The sequence below is a fragment of the Elephantulus edwardii genome, unplaced genomic scaffold, assembly GCF_000299155.1.
Source record: "Elephantulus edwardii isolate Elephantulus edwardi_28Jun2011 unplaced genomic scaffold, EleEdw1.0 scaffold00015, whole genome shotgun sequence".
NCBI classification, from domain to species: domain Eukaryota; kingdom Metazoa; phylum Chordata; class Mammalia; order Macroscelidea; family Macroscelididae; genus Elephantulus; species Elephantulus edwardii.
Window position 1 is genome coordinate 7793858 of NW_006399765.1, and position 19335 is coordinate 7813192.

The window sequence follows — 19335 nt, forward strand, 5'->3', positions numbered from 1 at the left end:
TGTAGAGAAATACTGTTCTTGGGAATTGTCTTTCCTCACCTGAACCTGGAAGTCAAGTTGTAGAGATGGACAGGAGGGTTTTGTATTTAAAGTAGACCATACCCTGCTTCTCTTAGTCCTCTTTGAGTTTCATAACCCTTGACATCTTCAAGGACTCCTCCCTAATGTGGTGAAAGTGAGACAACAAATAAGCTGTGTTGTTCAAATCCCTAGTCACTTTTATTGGACAAAAGACGGAATAGTATTAATAAATATATTATTCTGGGGCCTCTGTTGTAATGTCTGTTACAGCATCCTAAGCTTTATGTCAGTTATCTGAGTTTGTATCTGGGCTGATTTCTTATATAGATGTGTTCAGTAAACATGTCATGAGAAGAATGGCTTTAGATAACCCACTGCTCTTTTCTGAGCTTTCTTTTCTCCACCTTTAATACTGTGAAAAGAGAATGTTTATGGTGCAACAGGTAAGCACTTGCCTTCTAACAAAAACCTTGGTGATGTGAACGCATTCAACTTATTGGTTCTACAGAAGAAAGAGCTGATGATCTATTTCTGTAAAGAGTACAGCTTCTAGATTTTCTGCTCTGCTATAAGTTGGAGTCAATTCTCACTAGTATCTAACAAGAACAAACTGTGAAAAGTGGACAGTATACTTGCTAAAGTAATTTCTGGGGCCGATCTTCAGAATGTCTGCCAAGATATAGGAAACTGCAGTGGCAAGGCAGCTGGGAGAGGTTGAAGGAAGGAGAGGAACTAGGTCTTGGCCTCAGGGCCGTATTGAGGATAATAGGTAATTAGATTGGGGCAAAAATTCTTGCTTTAGGGAAGCCCTAGATTTACAACAGTAAATACAGTTGATGTGGAGCTGAGAATTGATCTTCTCCCTATTCCTAAGAGACATTAGTCAGTGGCAGTGATCCCAATATTTGGTACCTTGCACTTTTATTTGAAAATATGAGTCTCTCAGTCTTAATGCTTAGAGATCCTTTGGTTCACTTCTTATACAAAGCAATAACTTAACCCCTATATCTTCACCCACAAGAAGCAGAACAAAGGAACGCTGTATGGTTTCAAATCAGGAAAGGTGTGCTTTAGGACTGTATCCTTTTTCTATACTTATTCAATCTGTATGCTAAGAAAATAATTGAAAAAGCTGGGCCATATAAAGGTGTGATAGCAGGATTGAGGAAGAGTCATTAACAACTTACATTATACAGATGACACAACCCTTTTTGCAGAAAGTGAAGACAACTTAAAGCACTTACTGCAGAAGATCAAGACTACAGTCTTCAATATGTATTACATCTCAACATCAAGAAAATAAAAATCCCCACCACTAGACTATGAGCAACATTATGATAGATTGAAGTTGTCAATGATTTAACTTTGCATGGATCCACAATTAATACCCATGGCAAAAATAGTTAAGAAGTAAAAAAAAAAGAAAAAAGTCAAACGACATGTTTTGAGAAAAGAGCAAGAATGTTAATTCAGTTGTACATAGGGTCACTATGAGTCGCACATGGCTTGACATATAACAAGATGTGCCTGATCCAAGCCATGGTATTTTCACTTCCTTCCTGTGCCTCTGAAAGTTGGACAATGGGTAAGGATGACTGAAGAAGAATTGATGCCGTTTGAATTATAGAGTTGATAAAGAGTATATATGTCCCTGGGACTGCCAAAAGAACAAACCAGTCTATCTTGGAGGAAGTACAACCAGAGTATCCCTTAGAGGCAAGATGGTGAAACTTCATCTCACAGAGTTTGATCATGTTATCAGGAGAGGCCAAACCTTGGGCAAAGACATCATGCTGAGAGAGACACTCAAGGAGGATTGACACATTGACTGTAACAATGGGCTCAAGCATGTTGGAGATTTGATGTTACTTACAACAAACAACATCCCCACCTCCAGCAATCCTTGTAAATGATCATTCACATTCTGAAATACTGCTCAGAATACAGAGTACACTCAGTAGCAAGCTCATGGTCCTTAGATATAGAAAGTTGTGCCACCAACCCAAAAATGGGCAGTTCTAATCCATCAGCTCTTCCAAGGGAGACAGATGGACAATTTTTCCCCCATGCTATTTACTGCATCTGAAAACTTGAGTCAGGGTCAACTATGAGTTGTTTCTAACACAATAACAATGAGTTATTTGTTTATAATAGACATATATTCTTCCCACCTCATTCTGTGCCTTTGGTCTCTCTTCTCTTTGCTGGTGCCACATAAAATCTTCATTCCAAAAGGCAAACCCTCAGGTATTTGAAGGCAGTTATTGTATTCCCTTTACTGGCTAAACATAAAACTCTAGAAATTTAAATCTAGAAGCGATGTTTAAATCAACTAGTTCAGATTTTTTTTTTTAAAGTAAACCATCAGAATCCTCCAACTAAAATAATAAAAAATGTTTTTAATATATTTACTATGCATTGTTTTTCCTAGGCTGTAATCCTTACAGGAGTAGGAGAGATAGTAAAAGATCTTTACTAGATCTTCTCTCCCATTGAGCCCTGGGGAAGAAGACATATATTTGGTGGCCTGGTTGGTAGGGAGTTGCACTATCAACCCAAAGGCAGGTGATTCAAATACACCAGCTGTTCTACAGAAGAAATATGGATAACTTCTCCTGTGTGGTTTATAGCTCCTGAAAACCTGTTGGAAGACCAGCTATGAGTCAATTCTGACTTGACCGCAATGAATGAATGAGTTAGGGGGGAAAATGTTTATATGAATAGGCTCTGAATTCTGTCTGGGTTCCACTAGTTGAGCAAGCTGTTTCAACTCTTTAAGCCTCAACTTTCTGTTATGTAGGTTGTTGTGTGAGGAATAATTGGGATAATATGTTTAAAAGGCTTAGTTCTTCACACTGTTTTTTTTTAATTATATATAAAGCTGGATTCAACTACAGCTTTATAACTGTAGTCCCTTGAGATCTTCAGTGCTCACTTTGGAAGCCACCGATATTGTCCTATGTGTTTTATGGATGAAGAAATTCAGAATCCACATCCTCAAGTTACTCACAGGATGTGGTTTCATGAACAACACCTTCCTCATCCAGGTCAGTTTCCTCACATATGCACTGTCAGTATTTCAGCATTAAGTATTACAGGTCTGGCTGACTTCACCAAAGATAATTACTACCATTTTTTTCTTTATATGTTAAAGATTAGATTTTTATAGTTGACAACCACATTCCACCTCTCAGTTTGCAATTTCTCATAATATCTAATATTTTTTCCTGTTTACTCTAAAAATTAACCAGAGTACCCATATATTTGTTCCCCTGTTTTCATCAACCTACATACTTGACAGATGAGACTCTGAAAATGAGATGACAGATGAAAAAATACATGGAAAAGACATTCACTAATATAAAGTGGCACCAGTATTCACACAAATCACACATGGAGGAGGGTCTTATTAGGTAAAGGGATTCAAGGCTGATAAATACATATAATTTGCCCCCCTCCCCATTAGATTTTTTTTCTCTCCTGTCCAAAATATCCTTTACTCTGATAAATACCTTGCCTGATTTCTCAGACTTAGCTTAAAAGGTACCATATCCAGGAAGAGTTCCATGGTTAACCACATCTGACTTAGTGCTTTTTCTTTGTGTTTCCTTGGTGATTTTCTACTACTCATTTTTGTTGTCAGGTTCTTCTTTCAGATCAGTATTTCCTAATCTTGGCCTGAAGTGACAGGTGGTTTAGATTTCTCTCATTAAAGAATTTAAGCTTATGGAAGAAAAGCAAGCTGTCAGTTGGCATTAATTGCCAGGTGGCCACTCTAAAAAAGGTTGTTCATTCCATTCTTCCATGACTTGAGGTTTTAGAAGTAAAAAGTTTTGAGGTAGGAGAAGGGGCATTTAAGAGCCTTGAAGCAAAAGGATCCAGTTCAGAATTACGAATGACAAGTCAAGTCTCATTGTTGTTGTTGTGTGCTATCAATTTGGGAACAGACTCATAGTTGACCCTCCAGCTGGTTTTCAGAAACTGTAAATTGCACAGGAGGAGATTACCCATCTATTTTCCTCACAGCACCTTGTGGATCTAAATTGCTGCTTATGAGTTGGCACTGCAACTCCTTACCCCCTAGATACCAGAGCTCCCCTCAAGGCTCTTTGTTGTTGTTGTGTATTGTCAAGTCAGAACCAACCCATAACTGACCCTTACGCATTTTCATAAAGGCAGAGGCAGGAGAAGCACTGGTAGCCTAATGGTGAGAAGCTGTGCTGCAATCCCAAAGCACACAGTTTGAACCCACCAGCCACTCTGCAAGAGAAAGAGGGGCAGTCTCCTTCCGTGTGATCTACTGCCTCTGAAAACCTGTTGGAGGGTCAGTTATGGGTTGATTCTGACACAACAGCAACAAATCATACAAGAGGGGATGAACCATCAGCAGAACAGCTGGTGGATTTGAACCTCATGCCTTTGGGCATCAAAATGTTGTCAAGTGAGGGAAAAGACAGAGATGGGGACACACAGGATTGGAAGATAGGTCAGTGACACATAGGAATGGAAGATAGGTCAGAGAGCATGAAGGCAGGGGCCTAACAGCTGGAAGCCCCTATGCTACGCCTTTCTGGGTTTTTATTGAGAATCACCAGGAAGTATGTTGTTGTTATTGTTATGTGCCGTCGAGTCGCCTGCGACTCATAGCGACCCTATGTACAACAGCCCTAAACTCCGCTCTGTCCTGTGCCAATCGCACTGTCTCTGACACTCCCATCCCAATTATCCCAGTCACTGAATCAATCCACCTCATAGAGGGCCTTCCTCTTCTGCGCCGTCCCTCCACCCTCCCAAGCATGATGTCCCTCTCTAAGGACCGGTCTCTCCTCACTACATGTCCAAAGTAAGTTAGACGGAGCCTCAGAATCCTTGCCTCCAAGGAGCCACCCGGTTTAACCCTCTCCAGGACAAATCTATTTGTTTTCCTAGCAGTCCATGGTATTCTCAATACTCTTCTCCAGCACCACAGCTCAAAGGCATCAATTCTCCTTCTATCCTCCTTGGTCATTGTCTAACTCTCTGATGCATAACAGGTAGTAAACAAAAGAAAATAAAAAGGGAGTAAACAAAAACAAAGGATGATGGGGAAAAAAATCTCAAAGAGAAATCTTTCCTAAATAAGGCCAAATCTTCTCTATTGTTTACCTTATGCTTCTTTCAGGAGGGAGGGATTTAGACTTGACTTGCCCCCCTCCCCATGAGATTTTTTTTTCTATCCTGTCCAAAATATCCTTTACTCTGATAAATACCTTGCCTGATTTCTCAGACTTAGCTTAAAAACTACCATATCCAGGAAGAGTTCCATGGTTAGTAAACTTGTCTTAGCAAACTAAGAATTATGGAAACACCCAAGGTCAGCTGTGGTTCTAGGGGATAATTCTAGCTTGTAACTACACCTCCCTCATCTCCTGTTGCAGCATTTGGTTAAATATTAATATTAAACTTTATGTTCAGCTTCCCACATTTCTTGATTTTTTCCCCCCTTCCTTGCTTGATTTTGAAACATACAGTGTTCCCTTGTTCCATTCAGTTAACAGCTTCTTGGTCTAGGTGTAGGTTTCACATCAGCACAATCAAGAGTTTTGGGATTCACATTCTTCTGTTGTTACCCATGCAGTCAAATGCCTTTGCATAGTTGATAATGTATAAATAGACATCCTTCTGGTACTGTTTTCAATCAAGATCCATCTGACATCAGCAAGGATATCTCTAGTGCCACAGCCTCTTCTAAACCCAGCTTGTATTTCTGGAAGTTCTCTGTTGATGTACTGTTCTAGTTATTCTTGGATGATCTTCAGCAAGATTTTGCTTGCATGTGATGTTAGTGATATTGTTTAATAATTCCCACATTCTGCTGGATCTCCTTTTTTGGGATAGGGGAAATAAGTATAGATTTCTTCCAGTCATTTGACCAAGTAGCTGTCCTCCAGATTTCTTGGCATAAGTTGGTGAGCACATCCACCAGCATCTGTTTGTTGGACTTATCAATATTAGGGTTCTTGCTCCCATGAGAGACAGATGGACAATCTCCACCCTTGATATTTACTACCTCTGAAAACCTGCAGGAGGGTCAGTTATAGACTGCTTCTGACTCAACATTAGCAATCACCAACAATTACATTAAAGCTATCCTTCAAATTCAAACTCATTGCAGTAGAGTTGAAACTGTCTCATAGCTGACCATCCAGTGAGTTTCTGAGGCTATAAATTACACAGGAGGAGAAAAAAATTGCACAGAAGGAGATGGTTTATCTTTCCTTCAAGGGTCACCTGGTGGATTTGAACCACCAGAGAGGCATGGCCTTTGAGTTCACAGCCAAACTCCTTACGGCATAATTCTTGGTAGTGCTCAAATGTTGTGGGAACACTTATACTTCCATTAGCTAGAGATAAACCCCTCATTACACTCTGAAGCAAGGAAAAGCACATTGTCTTCAACATTTCCTTCCCAGATAAAATTCTGGCTCATAGTTCAAATAATTCTTGTCCCGCCATATTGTGAAATCCAAGAGAGAAGAATAGATTGCTTTTTGTTTATTGCTAGAGCTTACTCTTCTAGTACAGTGCTTGGCACATATCTATAAATATTTAAAAGCTTCTTTTTAAAAAAAAATTTGCTACCAGAATCTGTGAATTATCTATGGAAGTTGGCTAGCCATACAAATAAAATTGAGTTTCTACCAGTTTGTTCCATATCATGTTAAAAACAAATGAATTTAGATTTTTCACCACATTTTGATGTCATATTTAAGATTCTCTGACTTACTAAAACTAGACAGTGGCAAGCTCTGGTGGCCTACTGGCAAAAAGCTGCACTGCAATCCCAGAAGTGAGAGGTTCAAATCCACTAGGTGCTCTGCTGGAGAAGGAGGGACAATCTCCTCCTTTACTAGTCAGATTCAATTTGACAGTACACACACACACACACACACACACCCCAAAAGAAAACAAAAAAATAGACAGTAATTTAGCCTAACTAGTAAAGAATACCTGTCTTGAGCACTGTCCTATTTTAAGCTCAAAGGAACCCTAGTGGCATACTAGGTTATTTGTTGGGCTGCTAACCCAACCTTTGATGGTTCAGATCTACCCATTGATTCTCAGGAGTAAGATGAGGAAGTCTCTTCTCATTGAGATTTACAATCTTGCTAACCCAATGGAGGGTTACCATCAGTCAAAATCTGCTCAAAGGCTATGAGTTCTGTTTGTTTTTCATTTATTGGACCAAAAATTACACCAGTAACTCAGGTTATACAAGAATCTCAGGAGGCATTGGTTTTGTAGGGGAGGAACAACTTGGGAAAGGAAAGTGTGAATGGTTCTGTGTTTGAAGACTATATAATCAATATCACTGAATTATACTTGTAGAAATTTTTAATTGGTATATGCTCTGTTGTGCAGATTCAACAACAAAAGTAAAATAAGTTCTATTTTAAAAATATCTGCTACAGAGCACTGATATCTTGATAAAATTCTAGAGAATAAAATTGTTCATAAAGGGGAAAGAGAAAAAAGAACCTCTGACTTTAAACATGTGGCTGACTGGCAAGCAGGTCAAATAGTCAGATAGTGACCATAAAGAGGAACTGAAACTAAAATTCAACAAGAGGCTTTTATGACTGCTTGTTTAGGTCGATTTCAATATGCTAAAATATCATAGTCAAAACCAAAAAATAACAAAGACTAGTTTCAAAAATGAGCCTCTAGTCATTAGTCAGATATGCAGATGCTGATATGCCATAGAGATTTTTTTTGCATGGGCAATTCTCTGTAAAGCATTTGGGTGAACAGTTTCAGGTTTCTATTTATTTTCTTTAAGTTATTAATGATCCTCTCAGCTAGAAAACTGTAAATAAGGTGATATTTTATCAATTGTCTTTTCTCATTATTTTAATTGTTGGTAATTAAGTCTCATATATATGTTGAGGTTTGGTATTTTTGGTATTGTTTCTTTAAGGAGCACAGAACTTACTGGTAATAGCCTTATTTTAATGGGTCGATTTATTATTTTGATTATAGGTGACCTTAGGGAATGGTTTGGGTTTAAAATTTAAAGAGTGAATTAGGTAATAATCTAGTCTAATCTACTCTAGTCTCTAATACTTCAATATGTCTGAATTGTAAAGAATTTGAGTTCTTTTCTATGTATTCTCTTAAAATCCATTTATGGTATTCCTGATCTCAGTGATTGGCAGGTAGTTGAGCACACTATATGTCCCTGGTTTCAGGGTAGCTGAAGCCTAGTGGTAAGGAGCTATACTACCAGTCTGAATACATATGGTTCAAATAAACCAGCTGCTCCACAGAAGGCAATCACCTCCTTCCTGTTCATTTTACAGTCTCTGGAAGTTTCTTCCAACTTTAAAGCAAATAACAGCAGGTTTCTTTCCTTCTTTTTTCTTTGCTACAGACGAGTCAACTGACTCACTTATTGTCATTAAGCGGAATCAGAACCAACTCTTAGCTGACCCTTCAGTGGATTTCCAAGACTGTAATTTGCATGGGAGGTGATTGCGCATCTCTCTCTTTCTCTCTCACGGAGTACCTGGTGGGTTTGAACAGCCAGAGAAATAAGGCCTTTGAGTCAACAGCCCATCATTTGAGCCCTTAGGAGCTCGGGCACCAGAGATCCAGGACAAATGAGTAGAGACCAAGAGTTTTATTACCTTAGATCTTCTGTATTTCTTACATCTTTAAAATGAGGATAATAATACCTGCTCTACTTACTACTAAAGTAGCCATAAGGATCAGGGAGGGGATGTCCTCTAAAGCCCTTTTATTCTGCGTTTATGTAAGGAGTTAGTTGGAATTCTATTTGATCTATAAACAATTGTGTGAGCCGGACATGGTTTCATTACTTTTCTTTTGGCTCGATGCAAGCTAAATTTGTTCTCCTTCTTTCTCCTGCTATATAAGTAAGATCTCTTAAGTTGACTTTGAAGACTCAGTCCTCTGCCTCTGGAAATGGAGAAACTAAGAATCAAAAAATCTAAGACACATTAGAAATTATCTAGTCTAATATCAACTTTCTCTTTCTCTCTGTTTCTTCCTTTCTCACATCTTACACTTTACAGAGAAGAATGAGAGTTGTTATTTGTCATTGAGTCAGAACTCTTAGCTGACCTTCCATCACATTTTTAGAAGCTGTAAATAACCTGAAGAGATTGCCCCTGAGTTTGTCACCTGGATGAATTATCTTCTTTTTAATATTGATTTCTTGTACTTGAGGCTGTCCTTTAGAAAATATATATATTATACACACACACACCCACACACACACACCCCACACACACACATCTCGTAAGGTTGTCCCTTGGTTAGCCACAAGTTTTTTATGTCCTAGAATTGCATCATAATAAAGTTTGACATAAGAGAAAAAAGACATATAAAACAGGAGAAGGGTGGTTGTAAAAGAACAATTGACTCTGATAGATCAATATTAGGACCTGTGGAAGTAGAGGATCTAGGCATTTATTTTCTTAAAACTTTTCCTGCAAATAAAAAAAAGAAAAAGAACAAAAAAACAACAACTTTTCCTGCTCAGTGAATATATTCATGAGAATATAGTATCCTAGTTTGAAGACAATGAGTTGATTTAAACAATGGCTTCTACTTAGATAACAGAGAACTATTGTAATGAATATTTTTCCCTGTGGCCCTTGTGACCTTGATTTATAGTTATCACCTTCTTTTCTTGCTCTAAGCATGGTCCTGATTTAGGCAGAATTCTCAATGCTGTGAAAAAATTTTAGAAGGTTGCCCTTATTTGTTTACTTTGAATATTTTTTTTTACTTTGGATAGCCTTAGGCTTTAATAATGTCAACATTGTACACAGAATGGTAGAAACAAAGTGAGCATCATTTTTCTCTCTTCTTAGCAGGCATGTAAGGCATCCTGATGGTATAATGTATAATATGTTGAGCTGCTAACAGAAACTTTGATTTGGCAATTCAAACCCATCAGCTACTCCTTGAGAGGTAGATGAGCAGTCTCCTCTGGTAAAGATTTATGGCTTCAGCTATAAGTGGGACTCAGCTTGATGGCAGTGGCAATGGAGTAGGCATGTAGGGAGTGGCAGAGATTATCTTCTATATCAGGCCAGGTTTTCCCTTCTCAACAGACAAGAGGCCTTTCTGTCTCTAATTGACATCAAGTTGGGATCAACTCATAGCTGACCCTCCAGCAGATTTTCAGAGGCTGTAATTCAATCGCACAAGTTGCCCATCATTCTCCCATTGAGCGGCTGGTGGACTTGAACCATGTGTCTTTGGGTTAACACTACAACTCCTTACCACGAGGTGACCAGGGCTCTCTGAGGAGAGGCAAGATACAACTGAAACCAAAGCCATCTTGGCCATGGGGAGTAGGCACGGATTCCTTGGATGAAAGCCTGAAAATAACTGGCAGGAGGACAAGGTACAATAATAGCTCAAACTGTAGAGCAGAATCATATACTTTGAATGAAACTCTAGAGGCTTCATTACTTTCTCCTAGGAAGTGTCTTCTTGACATGACTCCAGGTCCCATGTTCTTTTTTTCCTCTGTGTCTATAATTTTTTCTCCTGCCTGTCCAGCATCTGTCTTCTATGTCTATATCCTCTATTATTTTATTCCCTCTTTCCTCCCATGCTTCCTCTCTCTGATCAGCCTGGATCTAGTGGGTTTTATGAGCAGAGATAAATTTGTTCATTCAGTCATTCTTTTATCTATTAATTTTACAATTATGCAGTAAGTACTCGCCATGTGCCATCCTTTGTTCTAAAATCTCAGAAAAAAAAAGCAGGTAAAGAAAGTAATATGTGATTTTAATGCTAGGGGGGAAATTAATTATCTTTATGCATAAAACAAGCCATGTAGAACTCTTTTTAAGTTGTCTTTTCTCTCCAAGTTACTCTATAGTTATTGTAATTCTAATAAAAATCCCAGTATATTTTTTTTCATAGTTTGAGTGGAAGCTACAAAGTAAATTAGCTTTTCAGTCATTGATTCATATTCTTTTCTATAACATTAGTTTTTATATCCACAGTGAAATCATACTTTGCCTGCTTCCTCTCTATAATTCTAATTTCCATTAATTCCTCTATACCTGTGTCTTCTCTTTCTTTAGTGATATTATACAGATCAGCTGCTTACTGCTTACTGTAGTTTACCTTTTCCTTTCCCACATTAAGTTTAAGTTTTACTCTCTTCTCCTTCCTTCCCATTCCTGATAACCATCTAAGAATGAGTCTGTGTAAACCGTTCTTTAGTTTTTCATAATAAGTAGTTTTGTATGATTGTCTTTTTGTGACTGACTTATTTCACTCAGTGCAATATCTTCTAGATTCACTAGTGTTATGTAGTGTTTTGTTAATTCTTTATTGTTTTTCCATTATTACATAATACTCCATTGTGTGAATGTGCTGTAGTTTCTTTATCCATTTATCTTTTTTTTTCCATTTGTCTCTTCTTGACATGACTCCAAGTCAAGCGATGGTTATCTGGAATCTCTTTCCTTTCCATATAAAATTGATGATTGCCTCTGCTGGCCTAGTGGTAAAAAACTACACTGCAACTCCAAAGGCATGCAGTTTGAATCCACGAACTGTTCCATGTGAGGATGGGCAATCTCCATTGCGGTTAACAGCCTCTGACAACCCACTGGAGGGTCACTTATGGGTTGGTTCCAACTCTATAATACTCAACAACAACAACTTTGATGGATACTTGAGTTGTTTCCTTCTCTTATGTGTTGTAAATAATGCTGCTATGTACCTGAGTGTGCACGTACCTGTTCACGTTGCAGCTCTTGGTTCTTTAGGATATATCCACAGAAGTTGACTGCTGGACCAACTGGTATGTCAATTTCCAACTTCCTAAGGAAGTGACAAACTGCTTTCTATAGAGGCTGAACCTTTTTACATTCCCACTAGCCGCTGTGTATGAGAATATCAAGTCTCTCTACAACTTTACCAATGTTTACTGTTTACTGTCTTACTAAACTTTGCTATTGGTTATTTTGGGTAACATGATATCTTATTGTTTTGATTTGTGTCTCTCTAGTTGCTAATGATTATGATCGCTTCTGCAAGTATTTGTTGACTATCTGGATGTCTCTTCTATGATGAAGTGCCTTTTCGTGTTCTGTGCCCATTTTGTAATTGAGTTATTTCTCTTTTTCTTATTACAGTACTGATGTTTTAAATAGTTTGTATAGCTTAATCCCTTGTAAGATACAATATTGGCAAATATTTTCCCAGTCTATCATTTCTTTTCTCACTCATTTGAAGCAGGGTTTTGATGCACATACAAATTTAATTTTAGTAGGTCCAAATTTTCTAGTTTATTCTCTGTTGCTTATATATTTTTTTGTTATATGATAGTCTATTTATGCCATAAGTTAAGGCTTTTAAGTTTCCTCCAACTTTTCCTTTGATTATAGTTTAGGTTTTTATACCTTAGTCCATGTTGAGTTAGTCTTTTGTATAATGTGAGTTATGTATCTTGTTTCAGTTTCAATAAACTGATACCTAGTTTTGCCAGTACTATTTCTTAAAAGGAGTTCTAGTGTCATAGTCTTCTCCTTCTGTCCAATTTACAGTTTCTGAAAACCCACTGAAAGATCAGCTATTAATTGGTTCTGACTCAATGGCAATGAATTTGTTAAAGAGGATATCTTTCCCACATTTAATAAATTGCACCTCTCTAAAAAAAATGTGGAAGATCAGCCGGTAGATGAATTTGCCTCTGGATTCTCAATGTTATTCCATTGGTCTGTATGTCTCACTGTAGCACTACCAAGCTGTTTTGATTATCGTGGCTGTGCAGTAGGTTTGTTTATTTTTTAAAAAAAAATTTTATTATTTTGTGTGTGTGTGCCGTCAAATCGGATTTGACTGGTACAGGAGGAGATTGCCCCCTCCTTCTCCAGCAGAGCATCTGGTGGACTTGAATCATGTACCTCTGGGATTGCAGTTCTGCTTCTTGCCACTAGGTCACCAGAGCTCCCCTGTGCAGTAGTTTTGATACCAGGAAGTATAAGGACTCCCAGTTCAGGTTGATTTTTTTTCTTTTTCTCTGAAGCACTTGCCCTAGAAGGTCAAGGATTGTAGTCTTCAACATCAAAAAGACTAAGATTGAACCACTGAACCACTTGGCAATGCCATGTTAGATGGAGAAGAGATTGAGCTTATTAACAGTTACAGCTGCCTCAACTCCACAATCAACACTCTTGACACCAGTAATCAGGAAATCAAAAGATGAATTGCATCAGTAAATCTGCTGTCAGGGACCTTTCCAGAGTACTGAGAAGCAGTCTAGAAATTAAGGTGTGCCTATTCCAGGCCATATTCTTCACAATTACTTGCTAGGCATTAGAGAGCTGGACAGTGATTAAGGATGACAAAGGAAGAATTGATGCCTTTGAGTTGTGTTGCTGGAGAAGGGTCTTGAACATACCATGGACCACCAAAAAAGCAAATAAGTCTATCTTGGAGAGGGTGAAACCAAGTTTCTCCTTGGAGACTAGGATTTTGGAGCTTTGTCTCACATACTTTGGGCATGTGGCCAGGAGGGACCAATCCTTGGAGAGGGACATCATGCTAGGAAGAGTGGAGAGACAGCGCAGGAGAGGAAGATCCTGGATGAGATAGACTTATACAGAAACTGGGGCAATAGGGGTAGGTGTGTTAGAGTCAGTGAGATTGGTTCAGGACAGGTCTGGCTTCAGAGCTATAGTACGTATGGTCGCTATGTGTTGCAGGTGACAACGGCACATAACATCAACATGCTTTGCTTATCTGTAGTTTCTTCCCTTTTCATATAAAGTCAATGATTACTTTCTCCATCTCTTTAAAGAGTGATGGTGGAATCTGAATTAGGACCAATTATTTTTTTACTGAAATATAATTCATATATATAATATAATGAAGCCATTTAAAATATAGTTTAATGTTTTTAATATATCACAGAGTACAATCATCACCACAGTCAATTTGGAACATTTTTATGCCTGCAAAATAAACCCCATATTCATTTGTAGTTATTCCCTGTTCCCTCCCCAATTCTCTCTTTCTCCAGCCCTAGAGAGCTGCAAAGTAAAGTAAACTGGGAATGGGGTGGGAATTGTACAACAATGAATTTTTTTTTTTAAAGAGAGAAGCGAACTGTGGGGGAAGTGGGCAGGAAGGAAAATATGCCACAATGAATGAATGGAAATGCAGGTTCTGTATGAACTTTATTAATTAAAATCTCAATTAAGAAAGAAAAAGACCTATGCACATCCAAAACCATCTCCAAGAGGGTAAAAAGGGAAGCCACAGACTGTGAGAAAATATTTGGTAATGACATATCTGATAAGGGACTTATATCTAGAATTTATAGAATACTCAAACACGACAAGATAAAGGTAAACAACCCAATTGCAAAATGGGCACAGGATATGAACAGACACTTCATCAAAGAAGACATTCAGATGGTGAACAAACACATGAAGAAATATTCAAAATCCCTAGCTCTAAGAGAGATACAAATCAAACATCTATGAGATATCATCTCACCCCAGTAAGATTAGCAAAACTTAACAGAACAGCAAACAACAAACACTGGCGAGGTTGTGGAGAAATTGGAACCCTTATTCACTGTTGGTAGGAGTGTAAAATGGTGCAACCACCATGGAAGGCAGTGTGGTGCTTTCTCAAAAAGTTGCCAATAGAGATACCATTTGACCCAGCAATTCTGTTACTGGAAATATACCCTAAAGAAACCATAATTGCCACCCAAGCAGATATATGCACACCCATGTTTATTGTGGCTTTGTTCACAATAGCAAAAAGTTGGAAACAACCCAGGTGCCCATCAACAAATGAATGGATTGAGAAGCTGTGGTATATTTACACAATGGAATACTATGCTGCATTGAAAAACAAGGAACTCATGAAATATTTTACAAAATGGGTGACCCTGGAGTACATTATGCTGAATGAAAAATCTCAGTCACAAAGGGACAAATACTGCATAATGCCACTGTTGTAAAGCAGGACTGACATTGGAGTTAGGGGATATCTAAGAAAAGAGGTGATATATAATGTATACTGCATTAAAAGAGATGAGGGAGAGAACTGTTTGAAAGGAATATATGATTAGGTATTATTTTCATGACAAGAGTCCAAAATGAGAGCTGCATGGGGGAGTGGATGGCAGTGGGGGTGGGGATAGGAATTGTATAACAATGAAAGGGTGTTTTGTTTCTTTGTTTGTTTTTAACTTTTCTTTTTTTTTTCTTTTTAGATGTAAGGAATTAATGGAGGTAGGAAAGACTGAGGCATGCCCAGCCAGGGTGTTTGGTTCCTAGGGGCAGGTCCAGTTACAGCAAAAAAAACCAGGGAAATGAAGGTGTGGGCAGACAGCAGATTTGGTCTTGAACTTGGGAGATAGAAAAGTGATGCTCCTTGAGCCTCAGGAATGGGGAGCAACAGAAAGAAAGCAAGCCATGTCTGAGGCGGGCCCTGAGGACCCAGAGGGGGGAAAGGGAAGCAGCTCCCCACCCCTCAGTGCTGAGGAAAAGGCACTTGGCTCAGTCTCCAGCTTGCATCCATCCATGAAGCAGATGGGGGTGGGTCTTGAATCCCTGGCCCCTTTTAAGGGCCCTGCAGTCGCTCCTGGTTGAGTTTCTGGAAAAACCTTTTGCCAAACTCGTAAGTGCTCATCATGATGGCACAGGAGGGGGCGGCCTTGATGATCCTTGGGAGGAAGCCTGCAAACAATCCTTTGGTCCTTGACTCTGCTCGGATCCTAGCAGCACCCAGGTAGAGTCCACACGTGGAGGCCTCACTCACACAGCCTCCATCGCTCCCAGCTGGACCTGGCGCTGAGTCTTCACAACATCAAAAGGCATAGTCAGGATGGCTGCCACCGTTCCTGAGACCCCGCCAGCTAAGAAGCTGATGCCCACAGATCTCTGGTCATTTGGCCTGGACCCACTTAGCCAGCTCTTCACCAACCCGTAGTTTAACCAATATAGAGCCGAGAAGGGCACATCCCGAAGGGCAGTGGGCCCCCAGCCCAGCCACAGAGAGCGCCAGCCTCCCTGAGCCACTGCAGCCTGAACAGAGGCCCTCAGCTCCCGGTACAACACATGCTGAGCCTGCAGCTTCGTCCGCACCAGCTCAAGGGGGCTAATCACAGTCACTGTGCCCAATCGGGCCAGAGCGCCAGCCACCTGGGTACATAGAGGTCAGAGGTCAAGTTTCGCCCAAACAGGAAAGTCTTGAGTTGGTCATAGACGGTGAAGTAAATGGCGGTGGCCGGCACATTCATCACCAGGGTGGGTGGGAGGCCACTCCAGAGGGTCCTGGTGCCTTCATGCCTCACAATCTTTACAAAGGCATCCATGGTGCCAGTGAAGCGGGTGGTTTCCTGAAACCAGGTGGCACAGCGGGCCCCATTTGGGCACAGGTGCACTGGCTCCACGACTCCATTGCAGTACAGGAGGCACTTCCCAGCAGGTTGGAGAGGGGACGACAGTCTGGTGTAGATGCTCCACAGTCTAGAGGGAGGTGTTGGCTCACTGGCTCCTGAGGGGCTCTGGGACTGCAGACGCACCTTCACCACGTCCAGGGGTGTCATAAAGAGAGAGGTGACTGTCGCCCCAGTGCCTGAAGCCACCATCTGCTGAAGGAGACTAAGGCCCCCGGGGTCTTGGTCAGCTATCTTGAAGTTTCGACCCTGATTCTAGGCCAGTGCTCGCGAGGCTCGGGGCCGGGACTCCGGGAGCCCATAGAGGATCCACGACCGACCGCAGCAACCACCCGCGCATTCTCCTCGCAGAGGTCTCAGTAGCTGTTTTCAACTTTTCAAAGAGAAAAACCCAGCTGGTGGGAGGAGTGAGCAGGAAGGAAAATTGTGCAACAATGAATGAATGGAAATCCAAAGTCTCCATAAACTTTAATTAAAATTTCAATTAAAAAAATTAAAAAGAAAAAGGGAGGGCAAGATACCCAGGGGGGAAAATGCCATGAAGAAAATAAATAGTGAAGGTGGTTAGAAAAGGCCCCAACAAAGAGGTGACATCTAAAGTAAGATCTGAAGTATTAAATAGAGCAAACTATTTGGAGAGAGAGAATGAAAACACATAGCTGTTTAGTCAGAAGGTTTCAAGCCTTGTGAGCAGAATAGGAGATTGATTCAAGATGAAGTTAAAGAACAGATAAGGCATAGTCAAGTGTGGCTTTTCTTTTAAATGCAATAGACGCCATTAAGGGTTTCTAAGCAAGAGGCACTATGGTATGTTTTCTTGAAGGCAAGAAAGAATTAGAAAACCATATAGAGGGCCACTGTCATCAGCTAGGCATAGAAGAAGGTAGCTTGAACGAGGATGGAAGCAATGGAGATAAAAAAATGCTATTGTGTCCAAACTGCTTTCTTCTCCTGGCTAAATATCTTCAATACTCTACTCTTCCACACAGATTTGAGTTTTCTCACTTGTATGTCTGTCCTCTGAAAAGCCTAATTGACCAGATTAGATCTTGTCCTGTGGTCTTGCTAGGGTTGGTGTCAACAATGTAGTAGCTCATGATATTTCCTCCTTCCCTCATGGACCTCTTCTTGTATCTGACCTGACAGAATTCTTAGTAATGTGTAGTATCCATGTTAACCACAGAATAATATGTAATAACTACAGTTATATATAACTTAAATGTAATTATCTTTTATACTATTTGAAATAGTATAAATGGGAATCCCAGAACATTTAATTGTGCTAATGCGAAACCTATACTTGGACCAAGAGGCAGTCATCAGAACACAGCAGGGTAATACCGCATGGTTCAAAATTGAGAAGGGTGTATGCCAGGAATCTGTCCTATCTCCATACCTTTTCAACCTGTATGCAGAGCAGATTATCTGAGAGGCTGAGCTCTATGAGGAGAAGTGTGGCGTCAGGATTGGTGGAAGATCTATTAACAATCTGCGTTATGCAGATGACACAACCCTGCTTGCCGAAACTGAGGAGGACCTCATGCACTTGCTGCAGAGGGTCAAGGACTACAGCCTTCAGTATGGACTGAGGCTCAATGTCAAGAAGACAAAGATTCTCACCACTGGACCAATTGGCAGCATCAGGATGGATGGGGAAGAGATTGAGATTGTTCACAGCTTCAGTTTGCTCGGCTCCACAGTCAACACTCTTGGCACCAGCAGCCAGGAAATAAAAAAAACTTATTGCAATGGGAAAGTCTGCTGTTAGGGACCTCTCTAAAGTACTCAAGAGCAATGGTGTCTCTCTGGAGACTAAGGTGTGCCTGATACAGGCCATGGTCTTTGCAATCACTTGTTATGCATCAGAGCGTTGGACAATGACGAGGGAAGATAGAAGGAGAATTGATGCCTTTGAGCTGTGGTGCTGGAGAAGAGTATTGAATATACCATGGACTGCCAAGAAAACAAACAGATTCATCGTAGAGAGGGTTAAACCAGGCTGCTCCTTGGAGGCAAGGATTCTGGAGCTTCATCTTACATACTTTGGACATGTTTTAAGGAGAGACAGGTCCTTGGAGAGGGACATCATGCTTGGTACGGTGGAGGGACGGCGCTGTCGGGGGAAGACCCTCTATGAGGTGGATTGATTCAGTGACTGGGGTAATCGGGATGGGTGTGTCAGAGGCAGTGTGATTGGCACAGGATAGAGCAGAATTTAGGGCTGTTGTACATAGGGTCGCTATGAGTCACAAACGACTCGACGGCACATAACAACAACAACAACTATTTGAAAATTAACAAAGTTATTTTGTAAAATCTTTCTATATTGAGTTACAAACATTATTAAATTATTAGTAACTGAGTGGAAGCCTTTTTAATTTTTCCTTCAATTACTACTTGATTCTAAAAAAATTTTTAATATAGTTTCACAAATATAAATATTATAGTTGAAAAACCAGGAAAATTTCTATGAAGAACCCAGTTTTCACCACCAGAATTTCTCGCATCTCTTAACTCTTAATCTATGCCTTCCTTTTCTGCTAGGTGAAGACAAAGTAGTTTTATCTGTTACATAGCTTCCCAATTGGTAACCCATTGGCTTAATCTCTCATTGACAGTTTCTCTTGATCCACAAAATTTTTTTAACATTTTAAATTAGTTGTTGATTCCTAAAAATGCAGAAGTTTTAACAAAAATAGATTACAAACCTCTCTTTACAAACGGAGGGGGAAAACAACTATGAGATATCATCTCACCCCTGTCAGCAAAATTTAACAGAACAGCAAGCAACAAATGCTGGCAAAGTTGTGGAGAAACTGGAACCCTTATTCACTGCTGGTGGGAGTGTAAAATGGTGC

General features: G+C 39.9%; 1 protein-coding gene and 1 pseudogene across 1 annotated transcript in view; one reads left to right on the top strand and one right to left on the bottom strand.

Moving 5' to 3' along the window:
* Nucleotides 1-19335, top strand: part of ACSS2 (acyl-CoA synthetase short-chain family member 2) — a 74326-nt gene that overhangs the window by 33692 nt on the left and 21299 nt on the right. The gene's annotated exons all lie outside the window — the stretch shown is intronic.
* Nucleotides 15640-16817, bottom strand: LOC102849274 (annotated as a pseudogene).